This window comes from Chelonia mydas, chromosome 13, assembly GCF_015237465.2.
Source record: "Chelonia mydas isolate rCheMyd1 chromosome 13, rCheMyd1.pri.v2, whole genome shotgun sequence".
In the NCBI taxonomy this organism is placed as follows: Eukaryota; Metazoa; Chordata; order Testudines; family Cheloniidae; genus Chelonia; species Chelonia mydas.
In genome coordinates, this window is record NC_051253.2 from 1,678,791 (window position 1) to 1,688,895 (window position 10,105).

Here is a 10,105-nt window from a genome sequence, read left to right on the forward strand (position 1 = left end):
CGGGGCTCTTCTCCTATGCCAATAGAAGAGCCTCTCCCCTTGGTGCAGCTAGTGTCTTCACTGCAGTGCTGCAGCTGCAGCCTTTTAAGTGTAGACGAGCCCTCGGAGTTGTTAGCAAACTCCCCCTCCCCTGCAGGGTAACCGCATTGTCTACATACAACCCCCCACCTCAGCTGTGGCTGCATTTCAGTGGCTGATGAAAGAATTTCTTGGCTGTGTGCGCATTGCTCTCTGGTTTGCATTTGATGATACAGTATCCTTGGGGATTTTAATTGTTCATAGAATCATAGAATATCAGGGTTGGAAGGGACCTCAGGAGGTCATCTAGTCCAACCCCCTGCTCAAAGCAGGACCAATCCCCAGCTAAATCATCGGCTTGGTAATCTGCTAAATTCAGCCCATTGCCATGGGTCTTCCAGTTATTAGTGTGATCTAGTGAGGCTTTGTGGCATCTTTGCAAATCCCCAGTGCCCAACAGTGATACTTTGCCAGGGAGTTGGCTTTGACCTAAAAGATGCTGATTACTGAAGTACTGGCCCCAGTGACAGCAGTCAGCTCTTCTTGAATCCTAGATGAGGAACCTGAAGCAGCGTTGGCTGTGACTGGCCCTTGGCGGGGTCAGCATTGGCAGGAGGCTCAGCCCCTTACATTTTTGGAGGGAGTGCTCCAATCCAATCCAAAAGCACAACTGATTGAATAAGCCCCGGCATGCGGCCCTGTGGTGTGCCAAGGCAGGGGATGCCAGCTTTGCTCTTTGTCATTTATTAAGGCTGCTGGGTGGAACAGAGAGATCGCAGAGCAAGAGAAACAAGTGACAGGTTGAGTTATAAAACAGGCCCAAGGTTTCTTTTGAAAATTGAAATACATAAATCTGACTTAGGTCAAATTGCAACCTCCCAAGTGCCACTTCCAAAACAGTTCGAGGCAAAAAAAACCTGATTGGAAATGGTCTTGCTCAATTCTCCTTGGAGCCTTAGGCCTTGGCTACACTTGCAAGTTACAGCACAATAAAGCAGCCCCGGGCGCCCTAGCTCACTCGCCGTCCACCTTGGCAAGGCACGTGGAGCTCTCTGACTCCACGGCTACAGCACTGCTGGTACTCCACCTTGGGAGAAGATTAACGCTCGTTTCGTAGCGGCTGAAAAGCCCGGGTGTCAGTGTGAACTCTCTGATAGGCCTCCAGAAACATCCCATCATCCCCTTAATTCAAGTGGCCACTCTTGTCATTGTTGTGAAATCGGCTGCAGGAATGCGGAAATGACCTTTCAAAGTTCAGTTTTGGAGAAGCTGGCTGCTTATCAGCTCCGAGAAAAAGCAAACATTTACTGTTTGCTTTGAGTGAGTGAGAGAGACGTGGCGGGGAGGGGGGTCTGAACTTACAAGACAGCATGCTGACACTCTCAGCACCCCGAAAACCCACTCTCTATCCCCCCGCATACACACAACATACTCCCTGTCACACTCCCCCCCCCCCATTTGAAAGGCACGTTGCAGTCACTTGCATGCTGGGATAGCTGCCCACAATGCACCGCTCCCAGTGCCACTGCAAGTGCTGCAAACGTGGCCATGCCAATGCGCTGCCTGCTGTCGGTGTGGACAGACGGCAGCGCTTTCCCGACTGTGCTCTACGAAGGCGGGTTTAACTCTCAGCGCTCTACATCTGCAAGTGTAGCCATGCCCTGAGTGTCTTTGAACCTTGTACTCCTGAGGAATTTGACATCTCTGTGATATTTGAAAGTAAGTCCCCAAGAGTCTGCTAGAAGAAACAAAAGGCCTCTATTTGCCTGTTAGTTACTTTGATTTGTAACCATACCTTTGCACCTATCCTCCAAGGATCTCAAAGTGTTTTCAAACATGAGTGCATTGAGCCTCACAACTTCAGCCGGAGAGGTACAGAATTTGTTAGCCACATGTTTCATTAGCTAAACAGAAACAGAGAGAGGTTAAAATGACTTTCCTTCTTCCTTTAGTCCCTGGAATTTCAAAAAATGCCTTCAAACAATGGCCTTTGTGTTTACCAGCAAGGTGGTCAGTGTAATAACTGTACAATTCAAACTTTCCAGCAGGCAGCCAGAGAATGGAGCTTTCCCTGGCTCAGCTGATATTGAAACCCAAACCTTGGCTTTCCCTCACTGGCTGAGCTCAGACTGTGTCTGATTTTGGACCTTTGACCCTGCTGCAGCTGCCCTGTTGTCCCAACTACTCTGAAGCTGCTCTCCAGTTTTCCCCCAGATCTTTGCTGTCTGCCTTTTTTGTGGGGGAGAGAAGTTGCGGGGGTGGGGTGGGGAGATTCCTCTCTGTTCTTGAGGGGAAATAGCATCTAACAAAGTCTGCTCCAGTGCCAGAGGCCCCATCTTGGCTTGTAATTTAAAAAAAAAAGATCCCTGAAGCAGATTTAAATGCCATTGGAAGCTACTTGAGCCAATGTGGTTTTCTGATCGCAGTTTAGCTGGCCACTGTGTTGAAGGTTCCTTTGTCTGTTCATTCATTAGCCCAAATGAAATCCATAGATGTGACTGGTGAGTTTCAGACCAGATCTGGATGTGAACTCTGTGACTAGGCACTCTCTTTGTCATGAGCTGAATCTAGATCCTGGGTCCGAAACGGTCCAGGCAGCCCTCTGACTGTGTGTGCCAGCCATGTGGCCCCTAGGACGTGCTGGAGGCCACAGCATAAATTATTGCGACCTCCGGCTGCTTCAGCTTAAACCAAGGGCCAGGCAGGTCCCTGGCTACCCCGAGGAGATGGGGAGCAATTTGCCCCCACTCTATTACTGCACCAAATGCAGGACTAGAGCTACAGAGAACTTGGCCCATTCCCACCACTGTTGGCCAAGGGATGGGCCTGTTCTGTCCCCTCCCTCTGGCCCAATGTGTGCGCAGCGAGTCGTTACAACTCCGAGAAGCAGAGCCGGAGCTCTGTTCCCGAAGCACAAACGTCACAGAGCAGCGGGACGTCGACATTTCTCAGTCTCGCCTGCAGTGTCCCTGGGGATGATTCTCTTCCATTTGTCACAACGCTGTGGGTGTGTCTACCATCGGTGCTGAGTCAGCACTCCCCACAGGAGCAGGGCAGAACAGGAGCAGCTAGAGAACTTGGTCAGCTTTTGGGAAAACAAAAGGAGGAACACACATGGTGACCTTGATTCACCTCAGATAGCTGTCAACGTGGTTTCTTGCAACAAGTTCAGAGCTGGGCGTTTATTGGCGATAAACTTCGGAATTTCCACGGGACGTCTTATGCAGCTTTCTTGTTTGAAAAATTCTCTGAGTGGAGTTTGTCAGGTCAGTAGATGTTATTAAAAAGTCACCAAGTATCCACAACTGCCACACAAGGCTATTTGAGAGATTGCAGTGTTTCCTGTTGGATGGGTATATTGGACCAGGAAGAGAATCATCACTCCGCTAGATTCTAAACTCAGATACATGCGCCAGCGTAAATTTAGTGCAACTCTGTTGATTCCAGTGGTGCTATTCCAGACATAAACTTGTGCAAAAGAGATCTGAATCTGTCCCTCCCCCTAATATATAATATCACACAAACACGGACACACACATTCCTTGTGCGGCCACATCTGGAATATTGTGTTCACTTCTGGAGGGAATTCAGAGAAGAGCAACAAATATGATTAAGGGGAGTGGGAGGGATTGACGCAGGAGGAAAAAGATCAAGTGAGCTAAACATGCACAGTGTGGCTAAGCAACAACGAAGCCATGATAGCAGTCCACGGGTATTTGAAGGGCGTACAGTGGGAGAAGAGTTTATACGGCAGAAGTGAGTGGGGAGAATATAGCGAGGCATAATGGAATGAACTGAAGAAAGGGAAAACGTAGGTTGAATAAGTAATTCAAATACTCATGAAACTTCCTGCCAGCAAGGTCCATTAGGCTGTGGAGCAGTGTCCCAAGGGAAAGGATTGGAACTCCCTTTGCTGGGGACAATTGAAGCTAGACAGGATAAGACATTTATCAACATGCATCAGGGAGCAATCCTGCATTGGCTGGGGGATGCACCAGGCCGTTCAACGGAGTCTTTTTTCCATTTCCAACTCTGATGATTCTATTAAATAAGTCTGGGAGCCTCCCCCGGCTCATGTGGGCTTTAGGATGTAGTTATCTCTGTGATGACTTGTATTTGTGCTGCTCTGGCTCCAGTCTTTGCTGACTCATTTCCTCCATCCTGACTGTACATTGCTGGCTAATGAATTCCTATTTTGTCCTATTTTGTGTCTTGTTTCAGGACCTTAGGTCAAGCGGCTTCTTGCACATACACACTGCTTGTAGAGACCATCACACTTTTTGTAGCAGCAGAGAGCTGGTGGCATGTTTGCAATGTAGTCCGGTGTGGTGAACGAAAACTGGTGCTTTGGTGCATGTCCAAGCTATTGCACTATTTGAAGGGGGCCTGCTGTTTGGTTAGCACAATTCTTCAGTAACCTCATTAGATATCAAAACAATCACCTCTGCCAGGCAGAGTAAGCTCTGCACTAGTCTGCTATTGACTCAGCTGTGGGAAACTGGAAACATTCCCTGTATTGTTGTCAGGGTTCCCCTCCCCCCGCGAACTCTGGGGTACAGATGTGGGCACCCTCATGAAAGACTCCTTAAGCTTATATTCCACCAGCTTAGTTTAAAACCTCCCCAAGGCACAAATTCCTTCCCTTGTCCTTGGACAGTATTGCTGCCACCACCAAGTGATTTACACAAAAATTCAGGGAAGGGTCACTTGAAATCCCTATTCCCCCAAAATATCCCCCCAAGGCCTTACCCCCTTTCCTGGGAAGGCTTGAGAATAATATACCAACTAATTGCCTTAGCAATGTGAGCACAGACCAGACCCTTTGTCTTCAGGACACTAAAATCAATCAGGTTCTTAAAAGAAGAACTTTATTATAAAGAAAAAAGTAAAAGAATTACACCTGCAAAATCAGGATGGAAGGTAACTTTACAGGGTAATAAAAAGATTTAAAACACAGAGGATTCCCCTCTGGGCTCAGCTTCACAGTTACAAAAACAGGAATAAAACTACCTTTGTGGCATAGGAAAAATTCAAAAGCTAAAACAAAAGATAAACTAACGCATTTTCTTGCCCTACTTACAATTTCTGTTTTGGATGGATTATTCCAGGTATATTTTCAGGAGATGTTGTACCTGCTTGAAAAACAAACAAATCCTTCCCTCTCCACCCCCTCCCCCGCCAGATTTGAAAGTATCTTCTTTCCTCATTGGTCCTTCTGGTCAGGTGCCAACTAGGTTATTCCAGCTATTTAACCCCTTACAGGTAAGACGATCCAGTACAGCTGCCAAGGAGGGATTTTATGCTACTGTATACATAAAGGTTGTTACTCTTTCCTCTACATTTATGACAATTGTGCTTCATTCACTGTAGCTGGTTTGGAACCATCTCCAAGATTTTGGCTTCTTTTCTATAACTACAGAGCTAAGTAGCCCACCTGGTGTCTCCACTTCAGCAAAGCACATGTGGTCCTTGCATCCACTGCCTCTTCGCTTTGGGTGGCGATTTTCTAAGCTTCCACCCTTCTGCAGTGTGGCTTGATGAGAAATCCATCTCCATGGCCATTTCACTGCAGTGGGCTTGCCCTAATTCCCGGGACAGATCTCCACCAAGAAGACTTTAAAAGAACTAAACTGCAGGCACTTCCCAGATAACCCATCTCAGGCTTTCACAAGTGCGTGTGTTACACTGCTGAGCTTTCGAAGGAGAACCTTTATCCTGGGAATTCCAACCTTTTACTTTAAGACCGTCTTGCAGCCAGAGACCTCCTCCGTGCCTAGCTACAGTCCAGCTTTCACTTGTGGCAGCCTGCCGGCCACACAGGTCTCTCACGCCTGGTGCCCCCACCCTGTTCTTAGAGAGGCAGCTCCCATTTCTGTTGCTCTATAATTTATATCACTATTACCAAAACAACAAATACAGCGATGAACAGGCACTCAAGATGATGACTAAATATAAACAATATGAGTCTATTTGTAAAACATCTCTTCCAGGGTCCTTGTGCATATGGGGCGGGGAGCGTGGAGAGTGTTCTCTTGGGAGGGCAATGCAGACTCTCTGCAGCGAGAGTTGTTGCTGGACCTGGTAATTGAAGGCTCCCAGTCACGTGGGTGGAACTTGGCGGCTCCAGAACAGCACTTAAACTTTGGACAGTGCTTCATGCTGGTTAAGCTAATGTCAGACGTCTCTCTGCTGTCGTCCGAGTGTGGGCTGGCCTGCGTAGGTAGCAATGAACGAGGCACTGTGTTGGTAGTGGAATGGTGAGCGCGGGGGGTGCAGGGCTAACAGACACTCCACGAGGAAAGTGGAGGAATGAGCTAAGATCTTTTCCAGTTATCTGCGTAGCCAGGGTTAGTCCATGGTTCTTTACAACACCTATGGAGCCTGGAACCCACTGAGCTAATACATTGGTATTTTATTTACATGCAGTGAGTTTTGTTCAGTCTAAACCAACTCCTTATTGGAGACAATGATGGGCTCTCTCTCTCTCCCATGGAAAGAGCCTTGGGGGGGTGGGGAGGAGAAGACACTCCCTCCACCCGCCAGATTGTCCTACAAGGGAGAAGAGCAGGCTTTGCCCACCCTGGGATAAGGAGGGAATTCCATGGCCAGAACCTGCATATCCTCCAAGATCTGCTACACACAGCAGGTCATCAGCGCTGCACTGGCTCTGGGCCACCTGACCTCACCGCAGCTCCTGGGCAGCACCGTCCTGCAGTGCCAGGGATGTGCCCATGGTATCTACCCACTGAGAGTGTTGTTGAGGGGAGAGGGAGTCTGGAAAATGGGGCAGGGAAGAGGCTGTATGAAAGTGAATACAGATTCCCTTCTGGGGGAACAACATAGGTCTCCACTAGCTCCATCCCTTCACTTCCCACCTGTCTCCCCTGCTTCGATCGCTGATGTCAGAGAGAGCTCTCCACAGAGCCTGGACATTGTTGCTGTGGAAGCAATGGATGCTTCCCCTTTCCCTAGAGATAGGGTGAGATGCAGGCACAATGGGCACCAGCTGGGTTACTTAGCTCTGTTACAGAAAAGAAGACACAATCTTAGAGATTGTTTCAAACAATACCTGGAGCTTGCCGGGGAATGAGGCCCCTGCTAATGCTTGTAAATTGTGACCGTAGTTTTGTTTCTTAGTTTCAGTGGGTCAGTTTCTGTCTGTTGCTCCTTCTCTCTTCTCTTTTACATCTAAGATTGATTAGCTTTTCCCTTGGAAAGAGAATCATTTTCTCAAAGCCTCTGGGGGCCACCAGTCTTTGGACTGCAACTCCCCTCCCCATCTCAGCCTAAAATAATTGTTCACTTGAAATACCTTCAAGCCCAACTCACCTCACACTTCCAGGACTCTCTGCAGAGCTGTTGGAGATCTCTTGACAAATGATTTTGCCATTTCAGGGATGGGGAAGAAACATTCATTATCTCCTGCACTTGGCTTCCAGAAAGGTTGCAGCTTAATTGGTCAGACTATCAGCTATAAATCAAGTACTGAAAGGGAAGGAGACACAAGGAAAGGTTTTACAAGAGGATGCAAAGGCTTTTCTTGGGAGCATCCATCCAAATGAGTGCAGAAAACCGAAGGCAGGCAGGACAGCTGAGAATCTGAGAGCATGGAGCTCTTCTTAGAACAATACTGCACCTTCCCTGGCTTGCCGGCAGCTCTCCAGTCTGGTCTCAATTACTGGCTGGGCAGCAAGACGAACATTTTTGAAAGAAAACAAAATCAGTAATTTTATTCAAAATTTTCCATGAATTTTTAAAATAAAAATGATAACATGAGAATTGTTTGAGAAAATATTCATGTCGGTTGAGTGGGGAAAACCCCCACCATGCCTCTGTGTTTTTTTCTTCTATAAAGACAGCAGCATAAAATCCAGATGCCTTTTCATGGCGTAGATGCCACCCATAAAGCATTCCCAGGCAGATGTACCTTAAACACTAATGGGCCCAATTGTCCTTTGCACAGAGGCCCCTTACACAGTTCTAGCAGTGCAAAGGAGCCTTGAAGTGGGTCTGAGACTGCTGGGTTCAGAGTTTCTGGACCCACTGACATTCCCATTGGTGGAGCTTCAGCTGGTGGATTTGTGGGAAAAGGGAGAAGCGAAGTGATTTCCAGGAACATGCAGGTTTCCCTAGAGATCCCAGCTGGTTTGTGCATTCTCATTGCTCTGATGCTCGAGTGCACATTCCCACAGAACACAGGAATTGGGATTAGGGAAACCCCCTGCTTCCCCAGATGTGGCTGTCTCTTGCCAGGGTTCCATTGCACCCCTGTTCCCACCCAAAGGTCAGGACTGGTCAGATTTCAGGGTTTGTCTCTGATTAGAAGCTGGGTGTGGTGAGTGATTCAGCAATAGATTAAAACAAAGTGAAAGGAGGCTGTGGATGGCCCAAGGGATTGGTAAGGGACAGGGTGGGTCTCTCTAGGTCGCTGGCTCAAATGCCAGCCAAGCTGCTGGTACTAGGCACCTTCTTGGCGTGAGACTCACATCACAGCCAGCTTCTTTGTTCATGATTTCGGCAAAGGACTAATCAGGCCACGCAGCCTGACTGATGCTTCACCCTAGACCAGGCTGTGGCGGGCCATTGTCAGGGGATGAGGAAAGGCAGATTGCCCTGCCAGTGACCTGTAGATAAATCAAGGCTGTCCCTGCCTAGCCCTGCCAGTCAAGCACCTTTCACAAGCACGGAGTTCACCAGGAACAAATAACCTCCCCACAAACACTGTTCTCCAAGAAGGTCCTCTGCCAAAGTCCATTGTGAGACCGGTGCAGATGTCAGCTCAGATATTTTGCCAACTGGCATATGCTAAACTGTGAACAATTAGCTTCTGGATGACATTGAGCAGGCAATGGCTGATTGGGCTGGGAGGCCTCTTTGCTACTCAAGTGTGTTGGAAACATTCATAATCTCCAACAAGCCCAAAACAACAGGCATTGTCCTTTGAAGGACACCGCAGCACCCTCATTGCCATTAGCCTGATCCGTCGGGGAACAGGCCATTGAGAATGAAGGGTAAGAGAATTTACAAAACGTTCCTAGGTAGAAATCAGTGGCAATGTCTTACTGATGAACAGGACAGGACAGCACAGCACCTGCTCTTAGCGCCAGCCTCAGCGACTCCGACTGTTCTCCTACTGAGCCTGGTATCACTAATACTGCCTACCTGAGAGAGAAGCAGTACAGGACAGAGTGTCCTGCCCAGTGGCTGACATTCAGAGCCGTGATCAAGTGATACCCGTGCGGTCTGGTAGCTGGCAGGTGGATTGGTATTAGAGGCAGTCCAGGCAGTGGTCAGAGTTCTCGCAGCGGGTCGGTAGCCAGGAGATTCGGTCGAGGGGGCCAGGTTGACAGAATAGGCCGGTGAGGTCAGGCCAGGTGGCAAGGCAGAATCAGGAGAGTCAGCAGTTCAGCAAGGCAGGGGCAGATGAGAGAGGTTACTGATTGCTTCTTAAATTGGGGTGGGTTGTGTGTTTTTCCCTCTCACATGCATTTTGTCAGTTCTGTTTAAATCGGTGGAGTGTTAGATATATTCTGTCTCTGGATCTTCACTCAGACATCCCTCCCACTTAAATACAAGCAATGAAAGCATGACACCAAGCCAGAGGCTTCCCTCTTGACCACAGGCTGATAGTGGTCTGACCTGAATCAGCTCATCTGTATTCACAACGTCCTGGTCCCAGAGGCTCCTCCAGACATCTGGTGTGCAGCCCTTTTTTGTTTCCTGGAGCATGTAGGTTTCCTGAGACACCCTTTGCTGCAACCAGGTTTCAGCACAGCCCCTTACCTGGCAAAGTTTGGGTCATGCCAATCTGTGAGAACTGCACAGCAAAGGTGCATCCCTCAAAACTAGAGATGGCAAATGCCTTCTGGAGCATCTGTTCCATTCCCTGCCAATCAGGTCATTGTGTAGCCAGAGCATGAGGGACTGCTGCAATGGGGGAGACCAATGCTTCCCTGAAAGCCCCTTTTGCTGCCTTTGCCTTTCCTGATATCCAGTCTGACTTTTCTCACATATCATCATCATCATCATCCATAATCGTCAGCCCTCTACCCTGACCAGCCCTAAGTAATTCTTCTCCTCCTTAATT